The sequence below is a fragment of the Schistocerca piceifrons genome, chromosome 2, assembly GCF_021461385.2.
Source record: "Schistocerca piceifrons isolate TAMUIC-IGC-003096 chromosome 2, iqSchPice1.1, whole genome shotgun sequence".
In the NCBI taxonomy this organism is placed as follows: Eukaryota; Metazoa; Arthropoda; class Insecta; order Orthoptera; family Acrididae; genus Schistocerca; species Schistocerca piceifrons.
In genome coordinates, this window is record NC_060139.1 from 1,115,633,613 (window position 1) to 1,115,649,703 (window position 16,091).

The 16,091-nt window shown below is 39.1% G+C and overlaps 1 pseudogene; it reads left to right on the top strand.

Annotated features, from left to right (window-relative positions):
* The window catches only part of LOC124776174, a 50,533-nt pseudogene that overhangs the window by 29,037 nt on the left and 5,405 nt on the right, over window positions 1-16,091 (top strand).

Below are 16,091 nucleotides of genomic sequence, written 5' to 3' on the forward strand. Positions count from 1 at the left end.
TACTAAGGGAAATAGAGGGTCTCCCATGGGAACACTGTCCACTTGATCAAAGTAGTTGGTGTTACATAAGAAATAGGATGAGGTATGCACATGTTTAAACAGCACCACAATTTCTTTCTCAAACTTGCTGCTAATAATCTCTAATGAGGGCTGCAGGGGCACTTTTGTAAGTAATGATATAACATTTGAGCTAACTAAAAGATCTGAAAGTTCTAGTTTAAGCATCTTCAGGTATTCTATGAAATCCTCTGAATTCTAAATATGATGGTCATAGTCATCCACATGATAAATTTCAAAGCTGTCACGTGGAAATTGCCAGTTGCATCTTGCAGCAGTGATGGTGGAAATCACCACCACCTGAAGATGCCAAAATGTTGTGTCACTGAAATATTGAGGGAGGGACTTGCATAATGTTATCTGGTGGGGAACCCAAAGTGTTTTTGCAACAGATCTATCAGGCAAGCCTGAAAATTCACATATACTCCAAGCAGTAAGTAGCTGTTGTAAAATGGTCACATTAGTGAGGTTGGCAATTAATTAACAGTTTATCAATAAATTCGGCTTCATTTTGCAAGAAATTGTGCTGTGTTCCACTACTCCCTCTTCAACAAAACTAATGTCAGTTTCTGCTCCACCTCTTCAGCCCAAGATCCTATGTATACTCTTGAGCATTTGTGTAAGATACCTGTTTATTTATAAAAATAAAAGTAACTTCTATCATGACTTTCCCATTCTTGTCCAGTGGGTTTGTTATCCTGCTGTTGCCTACTACAGACTACAAGATTACTGTTGAAGATTTCTGCAAAGTTTTTCTTCCTTTTTAGTGTACCAATATTTCACTGTGTGGTAATTGCCTGGTACTGTTTAACGGGTGTTTTAACTGTTGCTTGCCATGATTGGGGCAGCAGTGAGAAGAAAGAAGTAACAACATGCAGGTAAGATACATTACAGCAAATGTAACTCTATAGATAGAAAGAAAATTTCTGCTTAACAAGTCATAGCAAACATAAGAGCAAAATAGAACGAAAAACAACAGTGATAGAACCTGTGTTTTTGTGTAAAATTGGATTTAATTTTTTATTTAGTATTCAGTCTGATTAATGCCCATTGGTCAACAATACATTTCAGCCCTAGAATTTGGTTCTGCAAGGTCCACCAGATAACCATATATGGCTGTTGTAACTCCTTTATTGGACTTCAGAAGTTTTCCAGCAACAAATCTTTTTTTTTTCTTTTTTTTTCTTTTTAAAAGAGAAGCTAAAATGCAGAAAACATCATAAAGGAAACACTCACAGAAAAGCATCAGTGTCCTTGAAACAATGGAAACTCCAGTAGGAATATCAACAATGTTGGAAAAGACAGATTACTACTTACTGGTGAAGGCTGTGGCTGAAAGCTTTATGTAAGTGTCTTTTAATTCTGCCCATCTGCAGCCTAAGGTATCTTCTTTATGGTAAGTAACAGTCTGTCTTTTCCTTCATTATTCATTAGTGTTCTTTGTTTTTATTGCTGTTTAGCAAGCATCATGTGGTATATAAGGGATGCGAATAGCGTCAGATGTTGAATCATCACTCTGGAGGATATGAAGGTGCTGCATATTGGTGTGAGACAGCACTATCTGATGAGAGTTTGAAAGAAACCTCATTGTGGATGTCCATTTGGTCGCCTGGTTAAACCTTGCAACATCTGTATTTTTGGAGTATTTGGATCTGATAGTGGCCTGATGTTGGAAAGTAAGGGCATACTCAAAATCAATGTTCCAGTTGACTACATCAGACCACTACAAGGGAGCATCACTGTGTAGTGTACTGAGTACATTGTAACCTGTTCACGTCTGTGACTGCCATCTGAGAACAAGTACAGTAAACTCTCGTGCAGCTACACTTTTGGCTAGCTAGATTGACACTTGACAAGTTTCAATTTGCATGCACCTGGAGCCAAGCATTTGCTGGTGTTTTTTGGCAATCTAGTGCTAATCAGTGCACTGGTGCGTGTCAAAAGTCCAAGTATTGTCAATTCGTGCGTGTGTTGGTTGAAGCACTAGTGTGTTTCTTATTCGTATTGCATGGTTTCATGCCACTGACATCTATTGGAACTCCTTGTAAGTACAGTACATACAGTATTGTTCTATGCAGCGCAACGTAGTCCTGTCGAAACTGACAATTAGAGTGCGCCGCCTAACACTTTCCACTTGTTGTCAGTACATCAAAGCTGGTGAGCCACCCACAAAAGTTGCTGCAGAGTAGGAGTACAATTACTAATCGGAAGACAAATCGATCAGGAATTGAAAAATTTTGTTCCATCCAAGCACTGGGCAGCGCAGTGAAATCTTGAAAAACAATGAGAAAAGGTGCACATCCTCAGTTAGAAGAGGCATTATTTTTGTGGCACGAATAAATAAGAGCCAAAGGTGTGTCAGTTTCAGGTCCTCTACTTTGTCAAAATGAGCTGATGAGCTGATTGAAGGAAAGAAGCAAGAATTCCTCGGAAGTAATGGCCGGCAGGATCGTTTCAAGAAGCAGCATGGCATTCATGAAATTGCCATCAGTGCCAAATCATTATCTTGGGATGAAGCTGCTACGCTGATTTTAAGAAGAAACTGCACACAATCATTGACAAAGGAGGTTATACTGGCAATCAACTTTACAAATGTGATGAAACTGGGTTGAATTACAAAATGCTGCCAACGAAAACCCTTGCCTCTAAAGAAGAAGAAATGGCTTCCGGATACAAAAATATCAAAGAAAGATTTACTGTCCTCGCTTGCAGTAATGCCACTGGCAATCATAAACTGTGTCTTACTTTAATTGGCAAATCCAAAACACCAAGAGCATTTAGACACCAACCAACCAGTTTGCCACTGAGGTACACGAATCAGTCTTAAGGCATGTATGAACAGTGCCATCTTCAGAGAGTGGTTCCAGGCAGAGTTTGTTCCAGCTGTAGTAAATTACATGGAAGGAAATGGACTTCCTCGAAAAGCGCTACTTCTTGTGGACAATGCTCCTTATCACCCAGGTGATCTGCAAGATGGGGATATCAAAGTTGTATTTCTCCCACAAAATGTCACATCTCTATGTCAACCGATGGACCAAGGTATTCTTGAGGCGATGGAAAAACATTACAGATGCAAGATGCTAGGTGATTGATGCTGCAGATGATTTTGTGGAAGCTCTTAAAAAATCGATGTTTTAAGTGTCATTCATTGATTGCTGAAGCTTGGAGTCTAATTCCTCCACTTCCTCTTGTTGGGTCTTGGAAAAAACTCTTAGATCGTAAGGCAACCAAAGTGGTGGGAAGGAGGAGGCAACACCGAAACTCAAGCTGACATAAATTTGGTAAATTTACTGGAGAAGCTGGTTGTAAAGACACACACTTCGAAGACATTGAAGAGTGGATGGAAAATGGCATTTTTTCATGTGCCTGAGGATGAAATCGTCCAAATTGTGACCGATCATAAAGTGTCAGAAGACTATGTTTCTGACGATGAATCAGAGAAAAATATTCCTCACATATTCTGTTACGAAGTGATCCAAACTGCCCTGGAGTACATCAGCCAACAGGAGGAGACGATTTATCCTGAAATAGTTTGATTTCAACGTTGGAGTTGTATTGTTGCAGCAATAGTTTCTCAAGCAAAAAAACAAAAAAAAGACATTTGTGACTTCGTTACCAAAAAATAAACTCTAATGAAGCATCCTAGAACTTCTATGTCCATAACTTAAAAAGTTTTTTTTTTTTTTTAATTTTTTTGAAAGTTCCTCTAGACAGACTTTTTGTTCCTTTGAGTAATCTCTAGATTTGTTTCATAATTTTGTTCAGTAGTTTATTTTTTATTCAAAAGAGTAGGTAATAAAATTAAAACTCCTGTTTTTTCCTGCTGCCAAATAAGGGAGATTTTTTTCTGTAAGAATGCAAAATAAACGAGCTTTGTTATACAGCATTTAAGAACTTTGAGTTTTCAATCATAGTTTGGTGCCTTTTTAACATGTCAACACAATTTTTTCTGTAAAAAAGTGCAGGGTTATTTGCAACCATATCAGTAACGTTTTACATACCCTACGCACGTTTTACGATCGTATTTCGCAATATTGATGCAATTTGGAGTGTTCACATGTGAAAACAGGGGGACTTTGATTTATCTGAAATTTTCGTTATCAGAACCGGCCACCGTCCCGATCATTTAGGATAAACAGGAGTTCACTGTAATAGACTCCTTGCAACATGCTGTGTCATACAGCTAGGAGCAGCTAGACTGTGGAATTGCCGTCCTGCGCATAGGCTGCCATTAACACCCAAGCAAATGACTGCATGTGAAGTGGTGCCATGATCAAGAAGTACGGACTGCTAATGAATGGCGTCACATTATGTTCACTAATGAGTCCCAGTCCTGCACTGCTCCAAATGACTATCGTGGAGAAGTTTGACAGTGACCCGGGGAGATGGGGAGAGGTCCCATTCTTCCACATTTGGGGGGGGGGGGGGGGGTCACAAAGCAGTTCCATGGTGTGGGGAGCCATTGGGTATGACTTCAGGTCACGGCTTGTAATGGCCGAGGGAACTCTGATGGTACAGCAGTGTGTAATAGTATTGTGGTGCTATTTTTCAACAGGCCAGTGCTTGTCCACATGTAGTATGTGTCTCTTTAAATTGTCTGCATGATGTTGATATACTCCTGTGGCCAGCAAAATCCCCATATCTGTCCCCGATAGAACATTATGGGACCAACATGGCGTCAACTCCATCCCACTGCCTGTATCCATGATTGCAATGTCCAGTTACAACAGTTGTGGATCACCTTTCTCAGGAGGGTATGCAGCAGCTTTACGACATCCTCCCGCACTGTCCAGGCGAGACAGGGTGCATTGCTGTATTGTTAAGTGGGCTCAAACGGATAAGTTCTGTATAAATTTGACTCTGTTTTGTTATCACTGAAATAACATCACATACGCTCTAAATTCGCTATGTTTCAATTTGTTTTCTCCCTACCTTCTGAGTGTCTCACTTTTTTTCAAGCAGTGTAATTTAAGACAGACATAAGAATATGAAAATGGGATGGCATATCACATTGCTATTCAACTATGCCCCTAAGAAAATTGTAAGATAATGGAGAAGAGCAGGTGCACTATTACACTGACTAGAACGTAAACTTAAAGATAGAATTATATTGTGTAACCTATACCGATGACATAATACTAATTGACAAAAACATCACTGATGTGCTAAAGCAATTTGAAATATTAAGGGAGCAAGCTAGGAAAATTGGACTACTAATTTCACCTGGAGAAAAAATTCTTGGATGATACCAAAATGGCACTGGGTGAACTTATATAGGCAATGACATAGTATTCGGTGTTAAAGAGTTTAAATAGTTAGGTGAAAAAGACCACTGAACATCATAATGAAAAGAAGGCCATAGAATCCAGACTTCAGAAAATACAAACTGTCTCTCAGTTAACTAAAAGTATTTTTCCTGGAACTCTAAAATCTAACATTGTACAACAGTGATCAAATTAGAATTTCTTTATGCATGAGAGAGACTCTTTGTCCAACACAAGACATGAAAACAGCAAACTGAATTAGAAGAATGTAAAATTGTAGTAAAAATCTTAGGTCCAAGAATAAAAGGTGGAATACATTACACAGAACCCAGTGTGAAATCTCCAGGCAAATTCCTAAAAACTCTTGTTACAATGTGTCTCCAAAGAATCCAACTTGTGGGACGTACAGAAAGAATGTATCCAAACCGGCAGCTCATTGGATTCCCACATACTTGAAAAATAAGATCCAACTGATGAAAACAAACAGGAAGAGACCTTAAGGAATTGGAATCACCACATTTACAGTATTCTGATGTAGTGATGAGTCACACAGAGTGCAGTTTCACAGTAGCTTGATCGATGCTTGTACTTGTGTATGTAGTATATGGAAGTGTGTACAGCGTCTCTTCTGTTGTACTCACGATATGCTAATTTAGTGGCCGAGCAGTAAACCGGATCCCTACTCGGTTCCAGTGTGCTGTGCTAATTATTCTTCTTCACCTGACATTTATGCTTGGAGCTGCAAGAGAGGCCATTTTCCAGATAGTGCCACAAAAACAACAAATTCTCAGATATCAGTTTAACTTACACTCCTCAACATCATAGACAACATTTCACATTAATATGATGCAGAACACTAGATTAGTGTTAAAATTGCCAGAGTAAACATTGTTCTCCATGTGACAGATTGTCACCCGACGTCCAAAATCGATAAATTTTATATCTCTGCACAGAGAAGCAGCTGGTTGCTCATTGTCATCTGTGGTGCTAATCAATGGGTCGAGCTCGTTGCTGGCACAGCGCCACCTCAGAGTAAGTGGCCCCTCATCCCAGCAGGTGGCGATGTTTTAACACCCGTATAGCTCCCCAGACGTACCGCGTCTGTGGATAACTCCGTCTCTGCACAGAACTTCACACATTTCCTACACAGTTGGCCCTCGTGTCTTTTACACACAATAAATCTTCAAACTTATTTCATTGGCTAAGTTAAATTTCGAGTGTGACATGCTATTTCGTAAAAAATAGTAAACGGTAGACATGGATGTTATTGTGACTCTTTCCTAAGGCAACATTTGTGTATTACACTTGTAGAAGTGCACTGCAACATAAAACAGTAGACCGTAAGTTCAAACAATGGAAACTCCAGGTTGGAATATCAGCAGTGTAGGAAAAGATAGAGTGCTAATTACCATAAAGATGGCACGTTAAAATGCAGACAGGCACAGTTAAGACACTTACACATAAGCTTTTGGCCACAACCTTCATCAGAAAAAGTAATAGAAATACACACCATTCATTCACACAAGCAAGCACACCTCACACACACATGACCGCCGACTCCGACAGCTCAGATCAGAATGCTAGTCTGTAAGTTTGCTACACAATAAAATAATTATTCTGAGCTACAAGAAAAATGGATTCAAAGAACTAAACTGCTTGAAGAGAAAAAAGGGAAGGTCCCTGAAGCAACATAGTTTCACGAGTGTGCATACCAGTGGTAAATTATGAGAGTCGCAACTCTCTGAAATGGATACAAAGGCCACCAGATTGCATTAGCTTTGTTTGTGTCTCGGATTGTTACCGTGAATGGTAGGAGCTATAAGAGATGTGAAGAGTGTAAGATGTTGAGTGATCCCTGTGAAGGGCACAGATGCCCTGTACTTCTGTGAGTCAGCATTATCAGCACGTAGCAAAATTTGAAGGGGCCTAATTGTGTGTCTCCATTTGCCAGGCTGATTGAATTATGCAATATTCAGATTTGTGAGACATTCAGATGTGGTAGTGGCCCCATGTTATACTGCTTGGGAACGTAAGGGCGGCGTGCTTGTCAGCAAGCTTCCGGTTGACCGTGTCTGACGAGCTCATGGGAGAATTGCTGTAATGTACGCCGAGCACATTGTAACCCTTTGACACCTGCACCTGTCATGTGATCAGCAGTGAGTCACATTCTGCAAGACCCACGATGACAGTTGTCAGTGAGTATGACAACGACATAGGGAGAGGGCGTGTGGGGCAGCATCGGATATGACTTCAGGTCACTCTGACAGCACAGCAGTATGTCATGGACATCCTACATCCTCATTTGCTACCTCCATGTCCAACGGAGTTACAAGAGACAGAGCAGTGAAAACATATCCAGTTGTTGACTCACAAAACGGTTTTGAGGTGTGACGCATGTAGTCTTAAGTGAATCATTCATACAAAAAGAAAAGAAGAAGAAGCTAAAGTCAGAATGTGAAAAAATTGGAGAATGGAATAGATATTTGAAGACTTCACACTTGAAACTCCCAGTTTTCCTATTGTGAAAGTGCCTTTGTGACCATATGCATTTCACTGACGATAAACTTTTTTTTCCCCCCCTGGGTCTTGGCTCCATATTTTTTCATCCAGTTGAGTCAGAATACTTGCATAGTATTTGTGAGGTATTGTTTCAGTCTTGCAAGCTAATCTAAAATACAAATCCCTTTTGCATCCTAGAAAACAATGACCACTCTTTCTCTCCGGTGAAGTCACCTTGGCTATTTTTGTGCAACTGCTGTTTCATTTCAGTCATCTCTCATCCACGGGAACAGATTGGTGCATAGAATCAGTTGTGTGTCAGATTGTCCCAAATTGTTTTTCACATTAGGTTGTAGTCAGGCTTCAACAGACATGCCACTCGCTTTCTGGTACGGCCACGGCATCAACTGTTTTGCACATCTTTTTAATTACTGATCTTGCAATATCACACTGTGTTCTTTCTCAGCATTTTCATATTTGATTGTAATTCTAGGAAGTTGTTCATGAGTCATCTTACAGAGACATATGCCACATATGAATTCAGCCAACCATTCCTTAACTGTTGACTATGAAGGAACTCCCCCCATGAACCATGGACCTTACCGTTGGTGGGGAGGCTTGCATGCCTCAGCGATACAGATGGCCGTACCGTAGGTGCAACCACAACGGAGGGGTATCTGTTGAGAGGCGAGACAAACATGTGGTTCCTGAAGAGGGGCAGCAGCCTTTTCAGTAGTTGCAGGGGCAAGCTTTCAGAGCCAGTAGCTCATTCTTCAGGCAGAAGGGTTGAAGTGGAAGGAAGAGGGGTGAAGGATAGGTCTAGGAAAAAGGATAGATTTTGAGAAAGTTATCCAGAACTGCAGATCAAGGGTGACTTTCCAAATGGGATGAGAAGGAAAGACTGATTCCACATCTACATACATACTCCACTAGCCACCATATGGTGCATGGCAGAAGGTACCCTGTCTCACTACAATAGTCTGAATAAAATTACTTGATAGTTGACATCAATCACTTGCTGCAACAATGTTGCCACATTGGCTGCCAGCTACCGTTTGGTTACAGGTGACAACAAACAAGCGGCTCACTTCACAAATTATGTTAAATGTTTAACACAGAGCAATTTTTCTAGTGGCTGGTGCAAGGTATGTCAGAAATGTTGGATACTCTGTCGACTATTGATTTAAAGTGACCAGTGACTGAACTGGGGAAGACGACTCCTTTTGTATCCCTGACTGTAAACTTGTGTCCTAACCCAGCCGAGAAAATTGTGGTCAACAGTCTGCAGCAGTACTAATATCATGATCACTTTGTTCATGGCGATTAAAGCTAACCCTTAAGGGTAAACTCAAGACAACAAAAACTCAATTTCAGGGCTGAAAGCAAATTGAAATTTCTCCATGTCATTTGTTACCTGTAACTATCCTTACACTAGTTGCACATGCTGCCATGTTAGAAACCAGTGAACTGTCCATGTGGGCACTTGGTCGTGGATTATAGATGACTGAGGCAGATTCCAAATGAAGAAATAATGACAGGAAGACAAATAAGACCAAATAGAACAGTCAAAACAATGATGAAAAATGATGCAGCAAATTATTAAAAATAAAAAAATATATATTTAAAGCAATTAATTGAATGAAAATAATAATCACACTGTTTTGGTTAGATTTAGAAATAAAAATTTTGCTACATTGATGAGATTCAAACCTACGACATGCTACACATTAGATTAATCTGCCAACCATTGTGCTATGCCACAGCACTGCATGAAGTATTTATATATGTGAATGTAGTGACCCAGTTGCAACTATGAATTGCAACCTTAAAAATTTCAGTTTCACGCAGTGTAGTGAAAAGCTTATCTAATGTAAGATGATCTCTGTGAATATGATAACTATATGTATGATACTGAATTACACCTTGTGCTGAGTTATTCGGTAGTGTTTGGTTAGTGCTATGAATGAAATGTGTGTCTTTCATTAGCATTGTTAATGTGTGTTGTTTTTGGTGTAGTTATCGCGTGTCATGAAATACATAATAAAAGTGTCGGGCTCATAATTCGGGATACAAATACATCAAGAAAGAATACTGAACCAGGAATTGGAAGTGACTGGCCAATTTTGGTGGAGTTTGGCAACAGCAGACAGTTCAAGTGTGACGCTGACTACTCTTATTGGCGTTTGAAGTGCCAACTATCAAGTAATTTTAATTCGACTGTAGTCAGTTTCTTTCCCGTTCCATCTGCCAATCGAGTAAGGAAAAAGTGAATGTCTATACGCCTCTCTATGAGTCCTAATTTGTCGTCTCTTATCTTCGTGGTCCTTATGCATAATGTATGTTGGTGCAAGCAGAATTGTTCTGCAGTCAGCACAGTGTTCCTCAAAATCCCTCCAGGGATTCCCATTTGAGTTCCAGAAACATCTCCATAATACTTGTATGTTGTTGTTTCAACCTACTGTTAACAAATCTAGTATCCTGCCTCTGAATTACCTCAATGTCTGCTTTAATTCGACCCCTTGTGGATCCCAGACACTCAAACTGTACTCAAGAAGAGATCACACTAGCATCCTATATGTGATGTCCATCACAGCTGAGCCACACTGTATTAAAATCCACCCAACAAACGAAAGATGATTATTCACCTTCCCTACCATGACCCTCACAAGTTTGTTCCATTTCATATCACATTGCAATGTTATGTCCAGATATTGAAACAATGTGACTTCTTCATTCATGACACTACTAATGCTGGATTCTGGCATTATGGATTTGTTTTTCCAACTCATCTGCAGTAACTTATATTTTTCTACATTTATAGTTAGCTGTCATTTATCACACCAACTGGGAACTTTGTCCAAGTCATCTTTTATCCTCCTAAATCACTCAACGATGACACCTTCCATACACCACATCATCGTCAGCAAACAACCACAGATTACTGTCCACTTTGTCCATCAGGTCAGTTATGCACATAGAAAATATGAGTAATAGCGCTCCTATCACACATCTCTGGAACGATCCTAATGATACCCTAGTCACTGATGGACACTCACCGTCGGGATAATGTAGTGGGTTCTATTACTTCAGAAGTCTTTGAGCCACTCACATGTCTGGGAACCTATTCCATTTGCTTGTACCTTTGTTAAAAGTCTGCAGTGAGGCACTATGTCAAATGCTTCTTGGAAATCAAGAAATATGGAATCTGGGTTTGTGAATTTTGTGATGGCAAAGTTAGAGGAGCAATGCATCTGCATTAAATTTTGCGTGAAACTCAAGAAAACCTTTACAGAGACACACCAAATGATGCAGGGAGCCTATAGCGATGAGTGCTTAAGCCATACTCGGTGTTACATATTATTCACACGTTTTAAAAATGGCTTTACAAAAGTCAAAAATGATCCTTGTTCAGGACGCTCTTAGATGTCCCCTGATGATGCTTGTGTCAGGAACGTCAACGAAATTGTGTGTGCCAGTCGAAGATTCACTGTCCGAGAGATTGTAGAAGAATGTAACATTTCAATTGGATCATGTTATGAAATGACACAGCATCTTGGAATGCATTGTGTTGCCGCCAAGTTCATTCCACGGCTCATGAATCAAGACCAAAAAAACTTTTTGGATCTCACAAATGAGAATGAGATGTTCCTTGCGAGAATAGTATGACCCCTGCAGACTTCTTTTTATTTCCAAAGTTGAAAAGGATGAAGTTTCCAATGGTAGATGAGATAGAAGAAAATTCGCAGATGGCACTTTATGCGACCCAGCAAGAGGTGTGTCAAGACCGCTCCTGGAAGTGGAAATGATATTGGGAGCAGTGTATCAATTGTGGAGGAGAGTATTTCGAAGGAGACAATCCATAGTAACTAAAAGATAAGCATAGAAAATTTTGTGGACAAAGTTCTGGAATTTTTTGAACAGACGTCGTATGACAAAAGGGCATGCTGAGTTGCCCATGAGCGATGCTTTGTACTGATTTGTGGACATAAACTTATTGGTCTCTATGAAACTGATTAGATTCAAACCCAGAATATGTTCAAGAATTCTGCAGCAAACTGATATTACAGGTATTGGTCTGTAATTTCGCGGGTCTGTTCTTTCGCCCTTCGTATATACAGGAGACGCCTCTGTATTTTTTCCCCAGTTGCTTAGGTCTTTCTGCTGGGTGAGAGATTCACAATAAATACAAGCTAAGTAAGGGTCCAGTGCCATATAGCACTCTTTGTAAAACCAAATTGAGATTCCATCTGCAACTGGCGACTTATTTGTTTTTAATTATTTAAGGTGTCAGAGATGCTTACGAGGGTGGTTTGAAAAGTTCTTGAAACAGAATAGAAAAAAAGTACTTGGTCACTGAAACTTTGTTGTTTTTCAATGTACCCTGCTTGTAGATTAATTCACTTGGTCCAACAGTGTTCCAATACCTTGATCCCATCTCGACAATGATTTTCCTCCAGGCCTGCAAAATAGTTGTCAACTCAGGCTATCAATTCTTCATTTAAGTGAATCTTCATCCACAAAGAAAAATTTTCAGTTTAGGGAAGAGGCACGTGTGGCAACAATTCATACCTTAGTTTGTGTAATTTTACCATGGCGATGGCACATGCGTGCGAGCGTGCATTGGCTTGATGCTAGATGACGTTCTTCCTTATTAAACCTGGCCTTTTTTGCATATCTTTTGTTGCAATTTGTCCAGAAGGTTAGCATAGTATTCTCCACTAATTGTTTGCCCAGTGGGGAGATAATGTACAAACAGAATCCCCTTCTCATCCCAGAACAGCAACAGAGCCGTGTCACTGCCACAGCTCTCTTCCAAGAGCACTGACATGGCACGTGTTTACAGGTAACAGTCCAACGAATATCATGTGAACAACTTGTGCTAGCGCTGGCCTCTTGTGGTGATTGTTGTTAGGTGTCTTTGTGCTATTGTTAAATGACGGTATGTTTATATGATTCTCTTGCATGAATGATTTCTTAAATGCAAAATTTAAAACATTTATCTCCTACTGCCACACCAGACTGGTCAAGTGACTTGATGGAAACCTTTGACTCACTTAGTGATTTTACATAGGACAATAATTTCCCCTGCTTCTCAGCCAGATCTTTTGCTGAGGTATGACAGTGGTAGTAACCTTTCCTTGTTGCCATTTGGCATTCTCTTTTGAACCAAGAGTGCAGTAGCTTTTCCTTCCTCAGTATTTTCCGAATTTCATTGTTAAACCACAGTGGCTCTTTTGCATCCTTAATTCGTTTACTAGGTACAGACTTGTTGAGAGTGCAATTCACGATCTGTTTAAGCTTTGACCATAATCTCTCTACGTCCATCTTAATGGAAGTAAGTGATGTCAGTTCTGTCTAAGTGAGATGCTAACATCTGCTTATCTGCTCTTTCTGGCATGAACATTTTCCTAGCATTCTTGACTGATTTATTAATTTTTGTAACCTTAGTTGTTATGATGTTATCATGATTATTAATCCCCATCTCTATGCTGAAGTCATTGATGATATCTGGCCTGTTTGTAACTACAAGGTCTAAGATAGTTCCATTGCATGTGGCATGCCAAACTAGGTGCTCAAGACAATTTTCGAAAACCACATTCAAAAGTGCTTCACAAGATTGACTGCACCCCCTGCAATGAAGCCATAGGCTACCATCTATACTCAGTAGGCTAAATTCACCTCCAACTAGTATTGCATGATCTAGGTATTTACGTGCTACTGTCTGTAGACTTTCTTTGAATGGCTCCAAAACTGTCATAGCAGAACCGGGTGGCTGATTAAAACATCCATTAATTAACGTGATTTCACGTAGACTTGTTATACTTCACTGTCACAATCAGCTTTGACCTCAATAGAGACAATGGACACTCCCTCTCCTACAGTGTCTAACCTGCCTTTCCGATATATATTCCATTAATCACTAAATATGTCAGAGCTATCGACTCTGGGTTTCAGCCAGCTCTCAGTTGCTGAGAATAATTTGAGTGCGAGACATTCCTGGATGGCAGTAAATTCGGAAACTGTGTTACAAGTACTTTGACAACTGATAAAATTTTGACAATCTACACTGGAGTGAATTCAAAAGATAAACCTCAACCAACATTGAATGTATCTTGGTGATAAAGAGCCCAAATAAATAAATTGATGTTTTTATTCCATTTCATCTGATTGAATGAAACACACACAGCATAACTACTCAGAAAACAACTATAGTGCTGATTACATTTACTATCATACATGTAGCACTCTGAGAACATTTCACCTTGTCATAGTAGTCCTGTGTTTTGGAACTAGGCAGTGCTTCATTTCACAAAGCGAAAGGAATGGCTTCTGTAAAAAAAAAAAAAAAAAAAAAAAAAAGAAGAGGAAATAGTGGTTGCTGGTGTTTTTAACACTATCATTCAATTTAGTTCCTATTGTGAACTTTGCAGCTAGGATATGTAAATGCTCTGAGACTGCTATTGATAATATCTTTATGAACAAATCTAGGGGAAAAAAGTCATATCACAAAACCAATAGTAAATGGACTATCTGATCACGACGTGCAGCATCTTGTGTTAAATGTTGAAACTTGTCAGGATAAAAAAATATTAAATCTGAGTACAGGAGGATAATAAATAAGCCAGAAATTGAGGAATTCAGGAAATTCCTCAAAGACATGAACTGGAAAGATGTTTACCTGACTCAAATGGAAAATACAAAGCATTTATTAATAAAGTTACCTCCTCATTCGAAAATTGTTTTCCTCTAAGGTAACTCAAATCACACAGAAGTCAAAAGATAAACCATGGATTACACAAGGAATAAAGATATCATGTGGGGCAAAAAGGAGACTGTATCTACTATCTAGGAACATTTCTGATATTAGCATTGTAATGCATTACAAAGAATACTGCAAAATGTTGAATCAAGTAATCCAGAAATCGAAGTAGCTTTATTAAGAGAAAAAGATAATTGTATCGGGCAACAAAATAAGAACTGTATGGGATATAGTGAAGACAGAGAGAAGTGGGGCCAAAAAGGAAGTGGAACAGATAGTTCTAAAAGTAAATGAGACTTTGGTAACAAGTGCATGTAGTGTTGTAAATCTCTTAAGCAAGACTTAATTTTTGTTACTGACGGCTCGGGGTTATCAGGTTCGGTGAATGGTGCAATGGAGTATCTGGGACCAGTCTTTGAAGAACATCGTGTAGAACCTATTTGAGGAACTTTGAATTCCAACCATTGCTTCTCAGTATACTTACTCCTTAATGAAATTTGTTGCAAGTTATATATCTATATTTCCAACAAATAGCTCAATACATATTATCAATACTAGGAATAAGAACAATCTACATAAAGACCTAAAATCACTTATGTTGGTCCAAAAGGGGGTCCAATATTCAGGAACACATATTTTCAATAAATTACCAGCAACCATTAAAAACTTGGTTTCAGATAAAGCACAGTTTAAACAGAGTTTGAATGACTTTTTGATAGGCAATGCCTTCTACTCTATAGATGACTAACCTAACAGAGACTGTTAGGCCAGCTTAAGTAAAAATATGTTAGATTTAAGTTTGGACAGCACTTGGTTGCAACAGACAATATTAGGTATTTTGTGTATGATAAATTTATTAATAGTGCATAACAATGTTTCATTCTGACAGTGTATTAATTCTGTAAATATTAGCTTTTCCAGTTTACTGTATTGTATTCACCTATTTTGACAATCTCGTGACAAATGATCAGGGTAGTATTCATTATATTAAAATGTTTTGTGTTATACATTCTGACATGTTCCACACCCTCGAGAATCATCTCATTTTTTCAGTGTATGTAACGAAAACTGAATCAAATCAAATCCAATAACCATCTCTCGTCATGTAATAACTTCACTTCTTCTTCTTCCCTTGTCGTCTCCTGTTTTTCCAGTACTCGTCCATCTCCTCCTCATAAATTCTATTCGTGTTGTTCTCAATCCCCTATTTCTTCTGCATCGAAAGCCTTTTATTTTTATTTATTTATTTTTTTTATCGAGGTGAGTCTTTACGGACTGCGTGGTAACAACCGACTTCACTCTAGTGCCAGGTCTTGTTCTTGCTCCAGCTTTGACTTCCTGCCAGTATCTTCTGAGCCCCTCCAAGAAGTGCCTTTTTATGCCCTTCAGATAATGGTCCTCACTGTCTTTCAGATGTTGATGCCATGTTAAAACCTTGGTAGTTGGTCACCAATCTTCTAAATTTGTTCCTTTCAGGAATTTCTCTCTGAGATACCAATCTGCTTAAGATC